At 44.2% G+C, this 24,000-nt stretch overlaps 1 pseudogene; it reads right to left on the bottom strand.

The window, feature by feature from the left end:
- Positions 1 to 7,577: 7,577 nt before the first annotated feature.
- LOC124028255 lies at positions 7,578 to 22,918 on the bottom strand (annotated as a pseudogene).
- Between the last annotated feature and the right edge of the window lie 1,082 nt (positions 22,919 to 24,000).

Genomic DNA, 24,000 nt, shown 5'->3' with positions numbered 1-24,000 from the left:
GGGGTTTTATTCACTAGGAAGCAAACAGAACAATAGGAACTTTTTATTTTTTGTTGCAAAACATTTCACGTTGTAAAATGTTTCTCTACGGTGTTAGACTAATGAATATACGCCTGGTCTGCTCCCAACTCAGGAACCGTGGACGATTGAGTAGAGACTGGGAGGGACTCTGGCCAGGTTGAAGAGAGGGGAGTGCTTATCGTCATATTATCAATTATTAGTTTGTCTCTTCCACATTTATTTATTTTGTGACACTATCGAAAAGCTAGCTTGGTTCCCAGATCTGTTTAGTGCCATCTTCCCAACCTAATGACCATACTGAAGGAGCTGGCAAGTCTGGACAAACATCTGGGACCAGGCTAGTAAGCTGTGGGGTGTCCAGTCTGCCCAGGTTCTGGAAGAGACTGAAAAGACTGGCTGTTCCATGGATGTTTAATTAGGATGTTTGGAGTTCATGTGTTTATCCCTGGTAAAAATACAAAAACATTGAGACCTTGAGACCTAAGAGGAGGGGTGGGCCCCGGGAGAGGTTTGGAACGGCTGAGGGGGGCCCCGGGAGAGGTTTGGAACGGCTGAGGGGGTCCCACCTGGGGAGAGGTTTGGAACGGCTGAGGGGTGGGCCCCGGGAGAGGTTTGGAACGGCTGAGGGGGTCCCACCTGGGGAGAGGTTTGGAACGGCTGAGGGGGTCCCACCTGGGGAGAGGTTTGGAACGGCTGAGGGGGTCCCACCTGGGGAGAGGTTTGGAACGGCTGAGGGGGGTCCCACCTGGGGAGAGGTTTGGAACGGCTGAGGGGGTCCCACCTGGGGAGAGGTTTGGAACGGCTTAGGGGGGTTTGGAATGGCTGAGGGAGGGGGCCCCGGGGAGAGGTTTGGAACGGCTGAGGGAGGGGGCCCGGGGAGAGGTTTGGAACGGCTGAGGGAGGGGGCCCGGGGAGAGGTTTGGAACGGCTGAGGGGGGGGCCCGGGGAGAGGTTTGGAACGGCTGAGGGAGGGGGCCCCGGGAGAGGGTTTTGGACACCACTGAGTGGGGGGGGCCCGGGGAGAGGTTTTGGACACCACTGAGTGGGGGCCCGGGGAGAGGTTTGGACACCCCTGCTGTAGAATATGGATATATTGTGTTTTGTCCTTTTGTTTGATCGTTGTTCTGGGTTCCACAGTCACCTTGTAGAAAAGTTACAAAAAATAAAGTGATGTGCCTTTTAATGTAATCATTAGCAAGACATTACAATTACACTCTGTCTGATTAAAGACCTAAATAAATCAATCATTAACTGGTGTGCGTTTTGTATGATGTAACACAAGTGGCACCAAATCACTGATCAATTATTAGTTTGTCTCTTCCACATTTTTTATTTTTTATTTTGTGACACTATCAAAAAGCTAGCTTGGTTCCCAGATCCCCCCCAAGGAAGTGAAAATAAACTTTGGCATATTCTCCAACATCCAACATATTCTCCCCCCCCCCAGTCTAAGGGTCCATTCAATCTGCATTGTGGAAATATATGCTTTACAGTGTGATTGAAATTTAAAGGAAATGTTCTTCCTTTAGTGGAGATCCAATCTCTACAGCACGCTGGATCCAATCAGAAACCTCTCTACAGCACGCTGGATCCAATCAGAAACCTCTCTACAGCAGGCTGGATCCAATCAGAAATCTCTACAGCATGCTGGATCCAATCAGAAACCTCTCTACAGCACGCTGGATCCAATCAGAAACCTCTCTACAGCATGCTGGATCCAATCAGAAATCTCTCTACAGCATGCTGGATCCAATCAGAAACCTCTCTACAGCATGCTGGATCCAATCAGAAATCTCTACAGCATGCTGGATCCAATCAGAAACCTCTCTACAGCATGCTGGATCCAATCAGAAACCTCTACAGCACGCTGGATCCAATCAGAAACCTCTACAGCACGTTGGATCCAATCAGAAACCATAATGACACCCCTGTACTAGGAGAGAGGAGCCGGTAACCATAATGACACCCCTGTACTAGGAGAAGACCCAGTAACCATAACAACATCCCTGTACTAGAAGGAGTCAAAACCCAGTAACCATAATGACACCCCTGTACTAGGAGGAGAGAAGACCCAGTAACCATAATGACACCCCTGTACTAGGAGAGAGGAGCCGGTAACCATAATGACACCCCTGTACTAGAAGGAGAGAAGCCCAGTAACCATAATGACACCCCTGTACTAGGAGAGAGGAGCCGGTAACCATAATGACACCCCTGTACTAGAAGGAGAGAAGCCCAGTAACCATAATGACAACCCTGTACTAGGAGAGAGGAGCCGGTAACCATAATGACACCCCTGTACTAGAAGGAGAGAAGCCCAGTAACCATAATGACAACCCTGTACTAGGAGGGAGAAGACCCAGTAACCATAACGACACCCCTGTACTAGGAGAGAAGCCCAGTAACCATAATGACACCCCTGTACTAGGAGGAGAGAAGACCCAGTAACCATAATGACACCCCTGTACTAGGAGGGAGAAGACCCAGTAACCATAATGACACCCCTATACTGGGAGGGAGAAGACCCAGTAACCATAATGACACCCCTGTACTAGGAGGGAGAAGACCCAGTAACCATAACGACACCCCTATACTGTGAGGGAGAAGACCCAGTAACCATAATGACACCCCTGTACTAGGAGGGAGAAGACCCAGTAACCATAACGACACCCCTATACTGGGAGGGAGAAGACCCAGTAACCATAACGACACCCCTATACTGGGAGGGAGAAGACCCAGTAACCATAACGATACCCCTATACTGGGAGGGAGAAGACCCAGTAACCATAACGACACCCCTATACTGGGAGGGAGAAGACCCAGTAACCATAACGACACCCCTATACTGGTAGGGAGAAGACCCAGTAACCATAACGACACCTCTATACTGGGAGGGAGAAGACCCAGTAACCATAACGACACCCCTATACTGGGAGGGAGAAGACCCAGTAACCATAACGACACCCCTATACTGGGAGGGAGAAGACCCAGTAACCATAACGACACCCCTATACTGGGAGGGAGAAGACCCAGTAACCATAACGACACCCCTATACTGGGAGGGAGAAGACCCAGTAACCATAACGACACCCCTATACTAGGAGGAGGGAGAAGACCCAGTAACCATAACGACACCCCTGTACTAGGAGGAGGGAGAAGACCCAGTAACCATAACGACACCCCTATACTGGGAGGGAGAAGACCCAGTAACCATAACGACACCCCTGCACTAGGAGGGAGAAGACCCAGTAACCATAACGACACCCCCGCACTAGGAGGGGAGAAGACCCAGTAACCATAACGACACCCCTGCACTAGGAGGGGAGAAGACCCAGTAACCATAACGACACCCCTGCACTAGGAGGGGAGAAGACCCAGTAACCATAACGACACTCCTGCACTAGGAGGGGAGAAGACCCAGTAACCATAATCAAACCAATAACAATCTTTACAAAAACACACCTCTAGAGCTGCCAGCATTTATACCTACCTTTTGGATTAGAATAGATCATCTGTATTAAAATAGACCATTCTGTATTAAAATAGATCATAATCTGTATTAAAATAGATCTTAATCTGTATTAAAATAGATCTTAATCTGTATTAAAATAGATCATAATCTGTATTAAAATAGATTAAAATAGACCATTCTGTATTAAAATAGATCATAATCTGTATTAAAATAGATTAAAATAGATCTTAATCTGTATTAAAATAGATCTTAATCTGTATTAAAATAGATCATAATCTGTATTAAAATAGATCATAATCTGTATTAAAATAGACCATTCTGTATTAAAATAGATCATAATCTGTATTAAAATAGATTAAAATAGATCTTAATCTGTATTAAAATAGATCTTAATCTGTATTAAAATAGATCATAATCTGTATTAAAATAGACCATTCTGTATTAAAATAGATCATAATCTGTATTAAAATAGATCATAATCTGTATTAAAATAGACCATTCTGTATTAAAATAGATCATAATCTGTATTAAAATAGATTAAAATAGATCTTAATCTGTATTAAAATAGATCTTAATCTGTATTAAAATAGATCATAATCTGTATTAAAATAGACCATTCTGTATTAAAATAGATCATAATCTGCATTAAAATAGATTAAAATAGACCATTCTGTATTAAAATAGACCAATTATGAAAGCAGATGAAAATAGATTTTAAAAAACGATAAGATGATAATACATAAAAAAATATATTAAATATATAAGGTAATAGATATGATAATCGATTAGATGATAATAGATTAGATCAGTATACACCATTCTGTATACCTCTGGCCCTTCTTTAGACACTGTGTTATCTAACCTCTAGACAAGCTTCATTGCCATACAACTCTCCTTCCGTGGCCTCCAACTGCTCTTAAATACAAGTACAACTAAATGTATGCTCTTCAAACGTTCGCTGCCTGCACCTGCTCGCCCATCCAGCATCACTACTCTGGACGGTTCTGACTTAGAATGTGTGGACAAGTACAAATACCTAGGTGTCTGGTTAGACTGTAAACTCTCCTTCCAGACTCATATTAAGCATCTCCAATCCAAAGTTAAATCTAGAATCAGCTTCCTATTTCGCAACAAAGCATCCTTCACTCATGCTGCCAAACATACCCTTGTTAAACTGACCATCCTACCGATCCTTGACTTCGGTGATGTCATTTCCGGAATGGCCTCCAACACCCTACTCAGCAAATTGGATGTAGTCTATCACAGTACCATCTGTTTTGTCGCCAAAGCCCCATATACTACCCACCATTGTGACATGTACGCTCCGTTGGCTGGCCCTCGCTTCATACTCGTCGCCAAACCCACTGGCTCCAGGTCATCTACAAGTCTCTGCTAGGTAAAGCCCCACCTTCTCTCAGCTCACTGGTCACCATAGCAGCACCCACTCGTAGCACGCGCTCCAGCAGGTATATCTCTCTGGTCACCCCCAAAGCCAATTCTTCCTTTGGCCGCCTCTCCATCCAGTTCTCTGCTGCCAATGACTGGAACAAACTGCAAAAATCACTGAAGCTGGAGACTCTTATCTCCCTCATTAATTTTAAGCACCAGCTGTCAGAGCAGCTCACAGATTACTGCACCTGTACATAGCCCACCTATAATTTAGCCCAAACAACTACCTCATCCCCATACTGTTATTTATTTATCTTGCTCCTTTGCACCCCAGTATCTCTACTTGCACATTCATCTTCTGCACATGAATCACTCCAGTGTTTAATTGGTATATTGTATTTACTTCTCCACCATGGCCTATTTATTGCCTTACCTCCCTTATCTCACCTCATTTGCTCACATCGTATATAGACTTGTTTATATACTATTATATACTATATATATTATTGACTGTATGTTTGTTTTACTCCATGTGTAACTCTGTGTTGTTGTATGTGTCAAACTGCTATGCTTTATCTTGGCCAGGTCGCAATTGTAAATGAGAACTTGTTCTCAACTAGACTACCTGGTTAAATAAGGGGGAAATAAAAATAAAATAGATGATAGACGATAATAGATGATAATAGATTAGATGATAATAGATAACAGATAAATAGATTAGATGATAGATAATAATAGATTAGATAAATAGATTAGATGATAATAGATTAGATGATAATAGATTAGATGATAGATGATAATAGATTAGATAAATAGATTAGATGATAGATGATAATAGATTAGATGATAATAGATTAGATGATAGATAATAATAGATAAATAGATTAGATGATAGATAATAATAGATAAATAGATTAGATGAAAGATGATAATAGATTAGATGATAGATGATAATAGATTAGATGATATATAATAATATATAAATAGATTAGATGATAGATGATAATAGGTTAGATAATAGATAAATAGATTAGATGATAGATAATAATAGATAAATAGATTAGATGATAATAGATTAGATGATAGATAAATAAATTAGATGATAGATGATAATAGGTTAGATAATAGATAAATAGATTAGATGATAGATGATAATAGGTTAGATAATAGATAAATAGATTAGATGATAGATGATAATAGATTAGATAATAGATAAATAGATTAGATGATAGATAATAATAGATAAATAGATTAGATGATAATAGATTAGATGATAGATAAATAGATTAGATGATAGATGATAATAGGTTAGATAATATATAAATAGATTAGATGATAGATAATAATAGATAAATAGATTAGATGATATATGATTATTAATAGATGAATGTATTAAATAAATGATAGTAATAAATAGATAATACATCAGATGAAAATAGACAGATTAAAATGACTTTTTTTCAAATATTGAATTGGATTTACAATTTACTTCCTGAGTTGGCTGACAGCAAATAGCATTGACCCAAGCCTGGAGGGAAAAGTGCTTCGTTGGTTCCTTGAAATAGACAGCAGGCGTATTATACACAGAGCATTGTGTCCGACAGCGATGAGCAGGACAACACGCTCCGTTGAAACTGATTCATTATTACATCTCTGAGTAAAACCAAATGCCTCTTGGTCCAGCACCGTCCTCCTCAGTCCAGCACCATCCTCCTCAGTCCAGCACCGTCCTCCAATGTCCATCACTGTCCTCCTCCATCCTGCACTGTCCTCCATTGTCCAGAACTGTCCTCCATTGTCCAAAACTGTCCTCTCCACTCAACCCTCTGAACAATGACTAGAATTCACCAAATAATGGACACACTAATGTAGAGGCATGATTATGAGTTCATAAATGAAAACACCAACATGCTATAGATGTTGAGCAAATACCACAAAGATGCCAAAGTACAGTTAAAAAACCACCATCAAATCAATATGATACACTAAATGCTACTGTTGAGAAGAACAGTTCAAAAAATAGAAATACAATTAAAAAGGTAAATAAACTACAAATCCCATCTGGCGCTGTGTCCTATATAGCTGCCCCTGCTCATTCCTGACTCATTTAGGATTTTTAGACAAATCTAACGGAGTAAACTAAATCTCCAGACACATATATTTTTTAAATCACAGATTTGAGAGAAATATTCATGTTCTTCATGAAATGTGATGATATTTTGGATGAAAAGTCACTGGTCCCCCCCCCCACCCCCCCCCCGCGTCAAACACTTGGATTCATTATTATTAAGGTGACGTCACCTTAACTCTCATTTTAATACACCAATGGTCACGTGATATTCTCGTAACTAATTTAAATAATAACGACATCGGATAAGATGTGTTTGCAGAGTGGTGTGGTTTATATAACTAGATAACTCTATCAATTTGACTGTAGGATGTCAGTAAATATAATACATTGTTTAACCTATTAATTTATGGCAAATATACTTATATATATATATACATTCCCCTTTCATCTGTGTCTGGTGTTAGCTAGTGACTGGCTAGCTAGGTCTTTATGTCTGGTGTTAGCTAGTGACTGGCTAGCTAGGTCTTTATGTCTGGTGTTAGCTAGTGACTGGCTAGCTAGGTCTTTATGTCTGGTGTTAGCTAGTGACTGGCTAGCTAGGTCTTTATGTCTGGTGTTAGCTAGTGACTGGCTAGCTAGGTCTTTATGTCTGGTGTTAGCTAGTGACTGGCTAGCTAGGTCTTTATGTCTGGTGTTAGCTAGTGACTGGCTAGCTAGGTCTTCAGCCAGCATGGAACAAAAGGAGGGTAAAACTCAGATGCAGTTGTCATGTCAACATGCCAAATGGTGGATGTATGAATTTTTGTTGTTGGACATAATTGATGCATTTTCAATGCTGTTTGAGTTGCTTTGTGTATCACCACATTAGCTTGAGATGATTTCACTCCCAACACTGCTCACTGCATCCAAGTTGCTAGTTAGCCATGAGAGAAAAGGTACTTTTCCAGAATGACTGTTCTGTCTGCGCACCTGTGTGTGTGTATTTAGGAGACACTAGAACAGTGGATGCTGGGGAGCCCATCTGTGTCAGTACTTTATCCAGCCACTGGAGAGGGCCATTGAGGTGCAGCTCAATCCAACAAGGGGTGCTGGTTACGGTCTGTCGCCTGAGGGAGAGGGAGATTAATGAAAATGTGTTCATCTTTTGTATAAAACAACAGCACAGCAAACCTGCTTTATCACTCGCTAGTAAACATTACAGATAACAATTCAACAAACAACTTGTATCAATAGCATTTCATAAATCAAACCATTTTTTTTTAATCAAGAAAAAGTGGAATCTCATGTCTGTTTAACTGATGTTTAGCCTACATCTCAACTCTTAAGTTAAAGTGTTCTACCTACATCTTGTGTGGTTCTACGAAGTCTGTTTTGCTAGTTGTATGTTTGGAACATGACTCAGGGCAGTGAGGCCAGGGAGAGTCCAGTGGGAATCCCCTTCCGTGTACTCTAGTCCGTCTGAACACGATCACCTCTGTCCCTCCCTCCCCCACGTCCTCTGCCTCCTACATTCCTCCCCCGTTTGTCAACTCTCTCTCTCTGCCGCCGTCTCACACCCTGTCTCACACCCTATCGCCCCCCCCATCCTCTCGCTCTCTCCATCCTCTCCAAGTCTGTCGCCGCCGCAGAGCGCACATGCAAAGTGACCACACACACACACACTCTCTTTTCCTGTCTTTATCCTCCTTCCTCCTCGTGGTTTTGCACGAATCCAGGATTCTTGGAGTCGACTCAGACTCCTGCGGTTTGACTCGAAGGAGTCGACTCTTGCTCCCCAAAACAGGCTGAAATGGATGAGCACACACGTGCACACCAGTTCCTGATTGCAGAATGTTTGGCGTTCTAGAACGTTTGGCGTTCTAGAACGTTTGGCGTTCTAGAACGTTTGGCGTTCTAGAACGTTTGGCGTTCTAGATGACTGACCTGAACATGATGCTGTCCATCTGCTCTTCAACAGCCAATAAAAATGCCTGTTTCAATATAGGTGACTTGTAGGAAGTTGAATATTTCAGTGATATATCTGCTATGTGCATGAAGCCATGGGATGATGCGAAGCTCTACTCTGATCAGAATATTATCATATATTCTGCACATCTATCGTTCCAGTGTTTAAATGCTATATTGTGATTATTTCGCCACCATGGCCTATTTATTTCCTTATCTTACCTCATTTACACTCACTGTATGTAGACTTTTTGTTTTCTTTTGTTTCTACTGTATTATTGACTGCATGTTTGTTTTACTCCATGTGTGACTCTGTGTTGTTGTTTGCGTCGAATTGCTTTGCTTTATTCTTGGCCAGGTCGCAGTTGTAAATGAGAACTTGTTCTCAACTGGCCTACCTGGTTAAATAAAGGTGTTCTCAACTGGCCTACCTGGTTAAATAAAGGTGTTCTCAACTGGCCTACCTGGTTAAATAAAGGTGTTCTCAACTGGCCTACCTGATTAAATAAAGGTGAAATAAATTTTAAAAAATCATAGTATTATCCATGTTATGGAGGAAACCTAAACATCTAGAGGACCCATCATCCTTCCACTCCCTCCTCTTCCTCTGGAGGACCCATCATCCTTCTACTCCCTCCTCTTCCTCTAGAGGACCCATCATCCTTCTACTCCCTCTTCCTCTAGAGGACCCATCATCCTTCTACTCCCTCCTCTCTACATTCTCTTCCTCTAGAGGACCTATCATCCTTCTACTCCCTCCTCTTCCTCTAGAGGACCCATCATCCTTCTACTCCCTCTTCCTCTAGAGGACCCATCATCCTTCCACTCCCTCCTCTTCCTCTGGAGGTCCCATCATCCTTCTACTCCCTCCTCTCTACATCCTCTTCCTCTAGAGGACCCATCATCCTTCTACTCCCTCCTCTTCCTATAGAGGACCCATCATCCTTCTGCTCCCTCCTCTCTACATTCTCTTCCTCTAGAGGACCCATCATCCTTCTGCTCCCTCCTCTCTACATTCTCTTCCTCTAGAGGACCCATCATCCTTCTGCTCCCTCCTCTCTACATTCTCTTCCTCTAGAGGACCCATCATCCTTCTGCTCCCTCCTCTCTACATTCTCTTCCTCTAGAGGACCCATCATCCTTCTACTCCCTCCTCTTCCTATAGAGGACCCATCATCCTTCTGCTCCCTCCTCTCTACATTCTCTTCCTCTAGAGGACCCATCATCCTTCTGCTCCCTCCTCTCTACATTCTCTTCCTCTAGAGGACCCATCATCCTTCTGCTCCCTCCTCTCTACATTCTCTTCCTCTAGAGGACCCATCATTCTTCCATGCCATCCTCTCTACATTCTCTTCCTCTGGAGGACCCATCATCCTTCCACTCCCTCCTCTTCCTCTAGAGGACCCATCATCCTTCCACTCCTCTTCATCTAGAGGACCCATCATCCATCCACTCCCTCCTCTCTACATCCTCTTCCTCTAGAGGACCCATCATCCTTCTACTCCCTCCTCTCTACATTCTCTTCCTCTAGAGGACCCATCATCCTTCTACTCCCTCCTCTTCCTCTAGAGGACCCATCATCCTTCCACTCCCTCCTCTTCCTCTAGAGGACCCATCATCCTTCCACTCCCTCCTCTTCCTCTAGAGGACCCATCATCCTTCTACTCCCTCCTCTTTCTCTAGAGGACCCATCATCCTTCTACTCCCTCCTCTACCTCTAGAGGACCCATCATCCTTCCACTCCCTCCTCTTCCTCTGGAGGACCCATCATCCTTCTACTCCATCCTCTTCCTCTAGAGGACCCATCATCCTTCTGCTCCCTCCTCTTCCTCTAGAGGACCCATCATCCTTATACTCCTCCTCTTCCTCTAGAGGACCCATCATCCGTCTACTCCCTCCTCTTCCTCTAGAGGACCCATCATCCTTCTACCCCTCCTCTCTACATTCTCTTCCTCTGGAGGACCCATCATCCTTCTACTCCCTCCTCTTCATCTGGAGGACCCTTCATCCTTCCACTCCCTCCCTCTTCCTCTGGAGGACCCATCATCCTTCTACTCCTCCTCTTCCTCTAGAGGACCCATCATCCTTCTACTCCCTCCTCTCTACATCCTCTTCCTCTGGAGGACCCATCATCCTTCTACTCCCTCCTCTCTACATTCTCTTCCTCTAGAGGACCCATCATCCTTCTACTCCCTCCTCTCTACTTCCTCTGGAGGACCCATCATCCTTCTACTCCCTCCTCTCTACATTCTCTTCCTCTAGAGGACCCATCATCCTTCTACTCCCTCCTCTTCCTCTAGAGGACCCATCATCCTTCTACTCCCTCCTCTCTACATCCTCTTCCTCTGGAGGACCCATCATCCTTCTACTCCCTCCTCTCTACATTCTCTTCCTCTAGAGGACCCATCATCCTTCTACTCCCTCCTCTTCCTCTAGAGGACCCATCATCCTTCTACTCCCTCCTCTTCCTCTAGAGGACCCATCATCCTTCTACTCCCTCCTCTTCCTCTAGAGGACCCATCATCCTTATACTCCCTCCTCTCTGATTCTCTTCCTCTAGAGGACCCATCATCCTTCTGCCCATATTAACAACAAAAATTAAGGCCATAACTGAACCAATTTCTGTAGGCTTGCGCTTCAGTTTCCCAGACTTCACAGCCTCCCCAGACTTCACAGCTTCCCCAGACTTCACCACTTCCCCATACTTCACAGCTTCCCAGACTTCACCACTTCCCCAGACTTCACAGCTTCCCCAGACTTCACCACTTCCCCAGGCTTCACAGCTTCCCCAGACTTCACCGATTCCCCAGACTTCACCGATTCCCCAGACTTCACAGCTTCCCCAGACTTCACCGATTCCCCAGACTTCACCACTTCCCCAGACTTCACAGCTTCCCCAGACTTCACAGCTTCCCCAGACTTCACAGATTTCCCAGACTTCACAGCTTCCCCAGACTTCACAGCTTCCCCAGACTTCACCGATTCCCCAGACTTCACAGCTTCCACAGACTTCACAGCTTCCCCAGACTTCACAGCTTCCCTAGGAAACTCAACGTATTGTAGCATCACGTGGACAAAATAATAACGGAGTTCGCTTCTGCTGCATTAGTTCACGGTGAATAAAACAGAAAAGAAAATGACCCGGTGTGGCTTTATGGTACGTATGTGTGTGGTAGTCCTTACCGGTACTCAGTGCCCCAGCCCTTCACAAAGCTCATGCGTATGGTACACATCCTGGTGAGCTGGTAGACGGCCTCAAAGCCCTGGTTCACCGACTGGGCCAGCAGAGCTGCAAACTCCTGGTTATTGAATATCTTCAGGTTACAGCCTGAGGGGAAATCACATCACACCACGTCCAGACATGTTCATCAGGAAATAAAACGTGTGTGTGTGTGTGTGTGTGTGTGTGTGTGTGTGTGTGTGTGTGTGTGTGTGTGTGTGTGTGTGTGTGTGTGTGTGTGTGTGTGTGTGTGTGTGTGTGTGTGTGTGTGTGTGTGTGTGTGTATGTGTGTATGTGAGTGTGTGTATATATGTGTGTGTGTGTGAGTGTGTGTGTGTACCTGGAGGACCTTGCAGACAGTGGCAGGGTGCCAGCCATAGTGTTGATTACAGTTGGGACTCTGGACAAAGATGGCACTGTCACTAAGACACTCTGCAAACACCTCTCCTCCGATGTAGTACAACCTCACACCCGGCCTAGAGAGAGAGAGAGAGGAAGAGGAAGAGGAAGGTTGAGATAGAGGGAGAGGAACATGAGAGAGGGAGGAAGGTTGGGAGAGATAAGAGAGAGAGAGAGAGAGAAGAGGAAGGATGAGGGAGAGGGAGGGAGGAAGGTTGGGACATTAAGAGAGGAGGTGTGTAAGAGGGTAGGTTGAGAGGAACAGTAAGGTGGGAGAGATAAGAGAGAGAGGAAGAGGAAGGTGGTAGGGGAGAATGAGGAAGGTTGGTAGGTGTGTAACGGAAGAGGAAGGTGTACATTAATGGTGGTAGGTGTGTAACGGTGGTAGGTGTGTAATGGAACAGTAATGGTGGTAGGTGTGTAATAGTGGTAGGTGTGTAACGGTGGTAGGTGTGTAATGGTGGTAGGTGTGTAACGGTGGTAGGTGTGTAACGGTACAGTAATGGTGGTAGGTGTGTAACGGTGGTAGGTGTGTAATGGTGGTAGGTGTGTAATGGTGGTAGGTGTGTAACGGTAGGTGTGTAACGTACAGTAATGGTGGTAGGTGTGTAACGGTGGTAGGTGTGTAATGGTGGTAGGTGTGTAACGGTGGTAGGTGTGTAATGGAACAGTAATGGTGGTAGGTGTGTAACGGTGGTAGGTGTGTAATGGTGGTAGGTGTATAACGGTAGGTGTAATGGAACAGTAACGGTGGTAGGTAATGGTAGGTGTAATGGTGGTAGGTGTGTAATGGTGGTAGGTGTGTAACGGTGGTAGGTGTGTAATGGAACAGTAATGGTGGTAGGTGTGTAACGGATGGAAAGTGTGTAATGGTGGTAGGTGTGTAATGGAACAGTAACGGTGGTAGGTGTAATGGTGGTAGGTGTGTAATGGTGGTAGGTGTGTAACAGTGGTAGGTGTGTAATGGTGGTAGGTGTGTAATGGTGGTAGGTGTGTAATGGTGGTAGGTGTGTAACGGTGGTAGGTGTGTAATGGAACAGTAACGGTGGTAGGTGTGTAATGGAACAGTAATGGTGGTAGGTGTGTAATGGTAGGTGTGTAATGGTGGTAGGTGTAATGGAACAGTAACGGTGGTAGGTGTGTAATGGAACAGTAACGGTGGTAGGTGTGTAACGGATGGTAGGTGTGTAATGGTGGTAGGTGTGTAATGGAACAGTAACGGTGGTAGGTGTGTAATGGTACAGTAACGGTAGGTGTGTAACGGTGGTAGGTGTGTAATGGAACAGTAATGGTGGTAGGTGTGTAATGGTGGTAGGTGTGTAATGGTGGTAGGTGTGTAATGGTGGTAGGTGTAACGGTGGTAGGTGTAATGGAACAGTAACGGTGGTAGGTGTGTAATGGAACAGTAACGGTGGTGGTAGGTGTGTAATGGTGGTAGGTGTGTAACGGTGGTAGGTGTGTAATGGTGGTAGGTGTGTAATGGTGGTAGGTGTGTAACGGTGGTAGGTGTGTAATGGAACAGTAACGGTGGTAGGTGTGTAATGGAACAGTAACGGTGATAGGTGTGTAACGGTGGTAGGTGTGTAATGGTGGTAGGTGTAATGGAACAGTAACGGTAGGTAGGTGTGTAATGGTACAGTAACGGGTGGTAGGTGTGTAACGGTGTTAGGTGTAATGGAACAGTAATGGTGGTAGGTGTGTAATGGTGGTAGGTGTGTAATGGTGGTAGGTGTGTAATGGTGGTGGTAGGTAATGGTAGGTGTGTAACGGTGGTAGGTGTGTAATGGTGGTAGGTGTAATGGTGGTAGGTGTGTAATGGTAGGTGTAATGGTGGTAGGTGTGTAACTGTGGTAGGTGTGTAACGGTGGTGTGTAATGGAACAGTGGTAGGTGTGTAATGGAACAGTAATGGTGGTAGGTGTGTAATGGTGGTAGGTGTGTAATGGTGGTAGGTGTGTAACGGTGGTAGGTGTGTAACGTACAGTAATGGTGGTAGGTGTGTAATGGTACAGTAACGGGTGGTAGGTGTGTAATGGTGGTAGGTGTGTAACGGTGGTGGTGTGTAACGGTGGTAGGTGTAATGGTACAGTAATGGTGGTAGGTGTGTAATGGTGGTAGGTGTAATGGGTGGTAGTGTGTAATGGTGGTAGGTGTGTAACAGTGGTAGGTGTTGTAACGGGTGGTAGGTGTGTAACCGTGTTAGGTGTAACGGTGTTAGGTGTGTAATGGTGGTAGGTGTGTAACGGTGTTAATGGTGTGTAACGTGTTAGGTGTGTAATGGTACAGTAGGTGTGTAACGTGGTAGGTGTGTAACGGTAGGTGTGTAATGGTACAGTAACGGTAGGTGTGTAACGGTGGTGTGGTGTAACGGTGGTAGGTGTGTAATGGTACAGTAACGGTGGTAGGTGTGTGTAATGGGTGGTGGTGTGTAATGGTACAGTAATGGTGGTAGGTGTAATGGTACAGTAATGGTGGTAGGTGTGAAATGGTGGTAGGTGTCTAATGGTGGTAGGTGTGTACGGTGGTAGGTGTGTAACGGTGGTAGGTTGGGGTCAGGTTGGGGTCAGGGTCAGGTCAGGGTCAGGTTAAACAGGTTATGGTCAGGTTATGGTCAGGTTGGGTCAGGTCAGGGTCAGGTTGGGGTCAGGTCAGGTCAGATTAGGGTCAGGTCAGGGTCAGGTTAGGGTCAGGTTGGGGTCAGGATCAGGTTATGGTCTGGTCAGGGTCAGGTCAGGTCAGGTCAGGTTGGGGTCAGGTCAGTCAGATTAGGTCAGGTTGGGGTCAGGTTGGGGTCAGGTTGGGGTCAGGGTCAGGTATGGTCTGGTCAGGGTCAGGTTATGGTCTGGTCAGGGTCAGGTTAGGGTCAGGTCAGGTCAGGTTAGGGTCAGGGTGGTACTGTACCTATGTGTCTGCGTGTGAGCTCCACAGCAGCGTTGCGGTTGACGTTGACAGTAGTCCCAGACAGAAGCGTTCTGAGTTGGAGGGGTCTGTAAACCCGTCGACAGTGAGAGAGGGCTGGGAGGCATGGAAGGTCTCGCCCACACGCTGGTTCAACTCATAATAGGACATAGAGCACCAGAACGCTGACTCACAGTACATTACCGGCTGTAGGTCTGGAGAGGGAGAGAGAGAGAGAGATACAGAGAGAGACAGAGAGAGAGACAGAGAGAGACAGAGACAGAGACAGAGACAGAGAGAGAGAGAGAGATACAGAGAGAGACAGAGAGAGAGACAGAGAGAGACAGAGAGAGAGAGAGACAGAGAGAGAGAGAGAGACAGAGAGAGAGAGAGAGAGAGAGAGACAGAGAGAGAGAGAGAGAGAGACACACACAGAGAGAGAGAGAGACACAGAGAGAGAGAGAGAGACACACACAGAGAGAGACAGAGAGAGAGAGAGAGAGAGAGAGAGAGAGAGAGAGAGAGAGAGAGAGAGAGAGAGAGAGAGAGAGAGACAGAGAGAGAGAGAGAGAGAGAGAGAGAGAGAGAGAGAGAGAGAGAGAGAGAGAGAGAGAGAGAGAGAGAGAGAGAGAGAGAGAGAGAGAGAGAGAGAGAGAGAGAGAGAGAGAGAGAGACAGAGAGAGAGAGAGAGAGAGAGAGAGAGAGAGAGAGAGAGAGAGAGAGAGACAGACAGACAGACAGACAGACAGACAGACAGACAGACAGACAGACAGACAGACAGACAGACAGACAGACAGACAGACAGACAGACAGACAGACAGACAGACAGACAGACAGACAGAGAGAGAGAGTCCATCAGGTGTTATTAGATATGTTATAGGTCTGTGGACACAGACAGTTAATCAGACAGACAGTTAACCAGACAGTTAACAAGACAGACAGACAGTTAACCAGACAGACAGTTAACCAGACAGACAGACAGTTAACCAGACAGACAGTTAACCAGACAGACAGTTAACCAGACAGACAGTTAACCAGACAGACAGACAGTTAACCAGACAGACAGACAGTTAACCAAACAGACAGTTAACCAGACGGACAGTTAACCAGACAGCCAGTTAACCAGACAGCCAGTTAACCAGACAGACAGTTAACCAGACAGACAGACAGTTAACCAGACAGACATACAGTTAACCAGACAGACAGTAGACCAGACAGCCAGTTAACCAAACAGACAGTTAACCAGACGGACAGTTAACCAGACAGCCAGTTAACCAGACGGACAGTTAACCAGACAGACAGTTAACCAGACAGACAGTTAACCAGACGGACAGTTAACCAGAAAGCCAGTTAACCAGACAGCCAGCCAGTTAACCAAACAGGCAGTTAACCAGACAGCCAGTTAACCAGACAGCCAGTTAACCAGACAGTCAGCCAGTTAACCAGACAGTCAGCCAGTTAACCAGACAGACAGTTAACCAGCCAGACAGTTAACCAGCCAGCCAGACAGTTAACCAGCCAGACAGCCAGTTAACCAGACAGCCAGTTAACCAGACAGCCAGTTAACCAGACAGCCAGTTAACCAGACAGACAGTTAACCAGACAGCCAGTTAACCAGACAGCCAGTTAACGAGACAGACATTTAACCAGCCAGACAGTTAACCAGACAGACAGTTAACCAGACAGACAGTTAACCAGCCAGACAGTTAACCAGCCAGACAGCCAGTTAACCAGACAGACAGTTAACCAGACAGTCAGCCAGTTAACCAGACAGACAGTTAACCAGACAGACAGTTAACCAGCCAGACAGTTAACCAGATAGCCAGTTAACCAGACAGCCAGCCAGTTAACCAGACAGACAGTTAACCAGACAGACAGTTAACCAGACAGACAGTTAACCAGACAGCCAGTTAACCAGACAGACAGTTAACCAGACAGACAGTTAACGAGACAGACATTTAACCAGCCAGCCAGTTAACCAGACAGCCAGTTAACCAGACAGCCAGTTAACCAGACAGTTAACCAGACAGCCAGCCAGTTAACCAGCCAGCCAGCCAGCCAGCCAGTTAACCAGACAGACAGTTAACCAGCCAGCCAGACAGTTAACCAGCCAGCCAGTTAACCAGCCAGACAGACTACTATTAAAATCAGTTGTTCCTTACCCAGGTTAGTGCTGTGTGTTGGTGAGGCTGATTCTGGTGACAGGTTACTAGGTGAGCCTACAGAGAGAGACAACACAGGGTCAGGATGGACAGGATGTGTGTGTGTGTGTGTGTGTGTGTGTGTGTGTGTGTGTGTGTGTGTGTGTGTGTGTGTGTGTGTGTGTGTGTGTGTGTGTGTGTGTGTGTGTGTGTGTGTGTGTGTGTGTGTGTGTGTGTGTGTGTGTGTGTGTGTGTGTGTGTGTGTGTGTGTGTGTGTGTGTGGTCTGACCTGTGTTCATCAGGTTGTTAAGATGGTGGTCGCTAGCCTCTCCATCCTCACTCAGATACCCAGGAGGAGGGGTCTCTGGAACACGCAAAAACCCAACCGTCACATTCCCACAACATTCACATGACGTTCAGACAACCATCACATGAAATTCCCACAACGTTCACACCACATTCACATGAACTTCACACAACACCCCTATTTATACGATACGCCATGTTACAACACCTCGCTACAAGCAGCTACATTGATTCAAATATTCATCACATCATCGGAAAGAGACGTCATTACCATGGAAACGGTCTCAAACAGAATCTGTCTTCTTGATCTGAATATCAGCGGTTCCACGTAACAACATTCTAAACCTGGATAGTTTTGTCCTGCCTCTCCTTACGTAAAACATTCTAAACCTGGATAGTTTTGTCCTGTCTCTCCTTACGTAACAACATTCTAAACCTGGATAGTTTTGTCCTGTCTCTCCTTACGTAACAACATTCTAAACCTGGATAGTTTTGTCCTGTCTCATATAACGTAACAACATTCTAAACCTGGATAGTTTTGTCCTGTCTCTCCTTACGTAACAACATTCTAAACCTGGATAGTTTTGTCCTGTCTCTCCTTACGTAACAACATTCTAAACCTGGATAGTTTTGTCCTGTCTCTCCTTACGTAACAACATTCTAAACCTGGATAGTTTTGTCCTGTCTCTCCTTACGTAACAACATTCTAAACCTGGATAGTTTTGTCCTGTCTCTCCTTACGTAACAACATTCTTAAACCTGGATAGTTTTGTCCTGTCTCTCCTTACGTAACATTCTAAACCTGACAGTTTTGTCCTGTCTCTCCTTACGTAATAACATTCTAAACCTGATAGTTTTGTCCTGTCTCTCCTTACGTAACAACACTCTAAAACCTGATAGTTTTGTCCTGTCTCTCCTTACGTAACATTCTAAACCTGGATAGTTTTTGTCCTGTCTCTCCTTACGTAACAACATTTCTAAACCTGGATAGTTTTGTCCTGTCTCTCCTTACGTAACAACATTCTAAACCTGGATAGTTTTGTCCTGTCTCATAACGTAACAACATTCTAAACCTGGATAGTTTTGTCCTGTCTCTCCTTACGTAACAACATTCTAAACCTGGATAGTTTTGTCCTGTCTCTCCTTACGTAACAACATCTCTAAACCTGGATAGTTTTGTCCTGTCTCTCCTTACGTAACAACATTCTAAACCTGGATAGTTTTGTCCTGTCTCCTTATGTAACAACATTCTAAACCTGGATAGTTTTGTCCTGTCTCTCCTTACGTAACAACATTCTAAACCTGGATAGTTTTGTCCTGTCTCTCCTTACGTAACAACATTCTAAACCTCCTGGATAGTTTTGTCTCGTCTCTCCTTACGTAACAACATTCTAAACCTGGATAGTTTTGTCCTGTCTCTCCCCCACGTAACAACATTCTAAACCTGGATAGTTTTGTCCTGTCTCTCCTTACGTAACAAACAGTCTAAACCTGGATAGTTTTTGTCCTGTCTCCTTACGTAACAACATTCTAAACCTGGATAGTTTTGTCCTGTCTCTCCTTACGTAACATTCTAAACCTGGATAGTTTTGTCCTGTCTCTCCTTACGTAACAAACATTCTAAACCTGGATAGTTTTGTCCTGTCTCTCCTTACGTAACAACATTCTAAACCTGGATAGTTTTGTCCTGTCTCATATAACGTAACAACATTCTAAACCTGGATAGTTTTGTCCTTGCCTCTCTCCCTTTACGTAACAAACAGTCTAAACCTGGATAGTTTTGTCCTGTCTCTCCTTACGTAACATTCTTAAAACCTGGATAGTTTTGTCCTTGGGTTCTCCTTACGTAACATTCTAAACCTGGATAGTTTTGTCCTGTCTCTCCTTACGTAACAACATTCTAAACCTGGATAGTTTTGTCCTGTCTTCCCACGCAACAACATTCTAAACCTGGATAGTTTTGTCCTGTCTCTCCTTACGCACAAATATCTAAACCTGGATAGTTTTGTCCTGTCTCTCTCTTACGTAACAACATTCTAAACCTGCTAGTTTTGTCCTGCCTCTCCTTACGTAACAACAGTCTAAACCTGGATAGCTTTGTCCTGTCCTCCTCACGTAACAACATTCTAAACCTGGATAGTTTTGTCCTGTCTCTCCTTACGTAACAACATTCTAAACCTGGATAGTTTGTCCTGTCTCTCCTTACGTAACAACATTCTAAACCTGGATAGTTTTGTCCTGTCTCATATAACGTAACAACATTCTAAACCTGGATAGTTTGTCCTGTCTCTCCTTACGTAACAACATTCTAAAACCTGGATAGTTTTGTCCTGTCTCTCCCCACGTAACAACATTCTAAACCTGGATAGTTTTGTCCTGTCTCTCCTTACGTAACAACATTCTAAACCTGATAGTTTTGTCCTGTCTCATATAACGTAACAACATTCTAAACCTGGGATAGTTTTGTCCTGTCTCTCCTTACGTAACAACATTCTAAACCTGGATAGTTTTGTCCTGCTTCTCTCTTACGTGAACATTCTAAACCTGGATAGTTTTGTCCTGTCTCTCCTTACGTAACAACATTCTAAACCTGGACAGTTTTGTCCTGTCTCTCCTTACGTAACAACATTCTAAACCTGGATAGTTTTGTCCTGTCTCCTCCTTTACGAACAACATTCTAAACCTGGATAGTTTTGTCCTGTCTCTCCACGTAACAAACATTCTAAACCTGGGATAGTTTTGTCCTGTCTCTCCTAAACCTGACGTCTCTCCTTTAAACAACATTCTAAACCTGGATAGTTTTGTCCTGTCTCATATAACGTAACAACATTCTAAAACCTGATAGTTTTGTCCTGTCTCATATAACGTAACAAACATTCTAAACCTGGATAGTTTTGTCCTGTCTCTCCTTACGTAACAACATTCTAAACCTGGATAGTTTTGTCCTGTCTCTCCTTACGTAATAACAACAGTCTAAACCTGGATAGTTTTGTCCTGTCTCATATAACGTAACATTCTAAACCTGATAGTTTTGTCCTGTCTCTCCTTACGTTACAACATTCTAAACCTGGATAGTTTTGTCCTGTCTCCTCCTTACGTAATAACATTCTAAACCTGGAGATAGTTTTGTCCTGTCTCTCCTTACGTTACAACATTCTAAACCTGGATAGTTTTGTCTGTCTCATATAACGTAACAACATTCTAAACCTGGATAGTTTTGTCCTGTCTCTCCTTACGTAACATTCTAAACCTGGATAGTTTTGTCCTGTCTCTCCTTACGTAACAACATTCTAAACCTGGATAGTTTTTGTCCTGTCTCTCCTTTACGTAACAACAGTCTAAACCTGGATAGTTTTGTCCTGTCTCTGCCTTCCTACGTAACAACATTCTAAACCTGGATAGTTTTGTCCTTGTCTCTCCCTTACGTAACAACATTCTAAACCTGGATAGTTTTGTTCTGTCTCCTTACGTAACAACAGTCTAAACCTGGATAGTTTTGTCCTGTCTCTCCTTACGTAACATTCTAAACCTGATAGTTTTGTCCTGTCTCCCCTTACGTATCAACAGTCTAAACCTGGATAGTTTTGTCCTGTCTCTCCTTACGTAACAAATAGTCTAAACCTGGATAGTTTTGTCCTGTCTCTCTCCTTACGTAACAACATTCTAAACCTTACATAGTTTTGTCTCGTCTTCCTTACGAATAACATTCTAAACCTGGATAGTTTTGTCCTGTCTCTCTTACGTAACAACATTCTAAACCTGATAGTTTTGTCCTGTCTCTCCTTGTACAAGAATAAACATTCTAAACCTGATAGTTTTGTCCTGTCTCTCCTTACGTAACAACATTCTAAACCTGGATAGTTTTGTCCTGTCTCTCCTTACGTACAAATATTCTAAACCTGGATAGTTTTGTCCTGTCTCTCTTACGTAACAAACATTCTAAACCTGGATAGTTTTGTCCTGTTCTCTCCTTACTTAACAATGAACTCTGGATGTGTTTTTGGTTCTGCCCTTCCCACGCAACAATACTCCCAAACCTCGGAGGTTTTGTCCTGCCTCTTTACGTAATACTCCTAAAACCTGATGTTCGACTGTCCTGCCTGAACCTAGCTTCAGAGGCATTATAAAATATCAACACTCATGAGATCAAAGCCTCACACCAAGTGGCCAATCTATGAAGTTCATTAAGCTAAGTTCATGTAGTTTATTGAATTTATTGTAACAACTACCTAAAAGACTGCTGCATGCTACAGAAGACCTCAGGGTACACTTGTTCCTGCTGTGGGTATGGAGTGGGTCATGCCTGTTATTGTTCATGTTGTGGGTAAGAGTGGGTCATGTCTGTTATTTTTCATGCTGTGGGTTGTTCATGCTGTGGGTATGAGTGGGTCATGTCTGGTATTGTTCCTGCTGTGGGTAAGAGTGGGTCATGTCTGTTATTGTTCCTGCTGTGGGTAAGAGTGGGTCATGTCTGTTATTGTTCATGCTGTGGGTAAGAGTGGGTCATGTCTGTTATTGTTCCTGGTGTGGGTGTGGGTAAGAGTGGGTCATCTCTGGTATTGTTCCTGCTGTGGGTAAGAGTGGGTCATGTCTGGTATTGTTCCTGGTGTGGGTAAGAGTGGGTCATGTCTGTTATTGTTCCTGGTGTGGGTGTGGGTAAGAGTGGGTCATCTCTGGTATTGTTCCTGCTGTGGGTAAGAGTGGGTCATGTCTGTTATTGTTCATGCTGTGGGTAAGAGTGGGTCATGTCTGTTATTGTTCATGCTGTGGGTAAGAGTGGGTCATGTCTGTTATTGTTCATGCTGTGGGTAAGAGTGGGTCATGCCTGTTATTGTTTCTAGGATGTTTCCTGGAATTAAAAATGGTGGAAGAGCAACCAGGCCAGCACAGTATAGCTCGGCCCGGGTCAGTTGTGTGACTCACCTGGGATGTAGTTGCTCTGTGGCTCGATGCCGGCGGGGAAGATGGTGTTCTCAGGGATAGAATGGTTGTAGTCGTCTACAATAGGACACTCTGTAGGGATTTCTGTTTGTCTAGGAACCAGGACAGGAGGGAGGACTGAACAGGACAGAGAGACATTGTTATGACACTGTCCACAGCCAACGATATAACATTTGTAATGTCTTTATACTTTTGAAACTTTTGAGTGTAATGTTTACTGTAAATTCCGTATTATCTACTTCAGTTGCTTTGGCAATGTAAACATATGTTTCCTATGCCAATAAAGCTCTTTGAATTGAAGTGTGGGGGGGCAGACAGATATGATTTTTCAGCATGTTTTTACAAAAAAATAGATTTAGGGTTCTTTAAACAAGGGCATATCCAGGTTACTACCCACCACAACATAACCTTCACTATGTCACCAGGACATATACAGGATACTACCCTCTACAACACTATGTCACCAGGACATATACAGGATACTACCCTCTACAACACTATGTCACCAGGACATATACAGGATACTACCCTCTACAACACTATGTCACCAGGACATATACAGGATACTACCCTCTACAACATAACCTTCACTATGTCACCAGGACATATACAGGATACTACCCTCCACAACACTATGTCACCAGGACATATACATGATACTACCCTCTACAACACTATGTCACCAGGACATATACAGGATACTACCCTCTACAACATAACCTTCACTATGTCACCAGGACATATACAGGATACTACCCTCCACAACATAACCTTCACTATGTCACCAGGACATATACATGATACTACCCTCTACAACACTATGTCACCAGGACATATACAGGATACTACCCTCTACAACACTATGTCACCAGGACATATACAGGATACTACCCTCTACAACACTATGTCACCAGGACATATACAGGATACTACCCTCTACAACACTATGTCACCAGGACATATACAGGATACTACCCTCTACAACACTATGTCACCAGGACATATACAGGATACTACCCTCTACAACATAACCTTCACTATGTCACCAGGACATATACAGGATACTACCCTCTACAACACTATGTCACCAGGACACATACAGGATGTTACCCTAACCAACATAACCTTCACTATGTCACCAGGACACATACAGGATGTTACCCTCTACAACACTATGTCACCAGGACACATACAGGATG

This window comes from Oncorhynchus gorbuscha, unplaced genomic scaffold (assembly GCF_021184085.1).
Source record: "Oncorhynchus gorbuscha isolate QuinsamMale2020 ecotype Even-year unplaced genomic scaffold, OgorEven_v1.0 Un_scaffold_3920, whole genome shotgun sequence".
In the NCBI taxonomy this organism is placed as follows: Eukaryota; Metazoa; Chordata; class Actinopteri; order Salmoniformes; family Salmonidae; genus Oncorhynchus; species Oncorhynchus gorbuscha.
This window is presented reverse-complemented; position numbering and strand designations above follow the sequence as displayed.